At 43.3% G+C, this 457-nt stretch overlaps 1 protein-coding gene across 1 annotated transcript in view; it reads right to left on the reverse strand.

The window, feature by feature from the left end:
• The window catches only part of hfw (leucine-rich repeat domain-containing protein hfw), a 40,159-nt gene that overhangs the window by 8,308 nt on the left and 31,394 nt on the right, over positions 1-457 (reverse strand). The window lies entirely within an intron of this gene.

A 457-nucleotide genomic window follows, 5' to 3' on the forward strand; every position in this document is an offset into this window, starting at 1 on the left:
ACCTTTGAAGCACTAAGGGCTAAACTGCTGAGGTGACCTGGGCTCTCTATTCTCGCGGAGAACGATTTCCCTTAGATGATGAATACAAGAGAACTACCTGTTTTACATAACCTTTGTTGAAAACTTCAGGATGGCCTAATCATTTCAACATACCAAGAAAAAGACCTGAGCTGGCCATGTCGTCAAGATGCCAGCGGTTGAGATCCCGAGGAGGTTGCTGGACTGTAGGCTGCATCAGACACAAAACCGAGCTACATGGCGAAGGTTCATTGAGGATTCCAAGGTCCAAACTGGGCTGTAGCGCCACGGCAGATAGATAAATAGAAGAAAAAGACCTCTTCCTGAGCGACTGCCTGATAGAAGCAAAGTACTTCTAGATTAATAATTTTTTTTTCTAGAACAAAAAACCAACTCTGGAACCAAGATGAGAGGAGAATGAAAGAATTGTTGATTAGAA

The sequence above is a fragment of the Halyomorpha halys genome, unplaced genomic scaffold (assembly GCF_000696795.3).
Source record: "Halyomorpha halys isolate HHAL.00 unplaced genomic scaffold, Hhal_1.1 Scaffold20.1, whole genome shotgun sequence".
In the NCBI taxonomy this organism is placed as follows: Eukaryota; Metazoa; Arthropoda; class Insecta; order Hemiptera; family Pentatomidae; genus Halyomorpha; species Halyomorpha halys.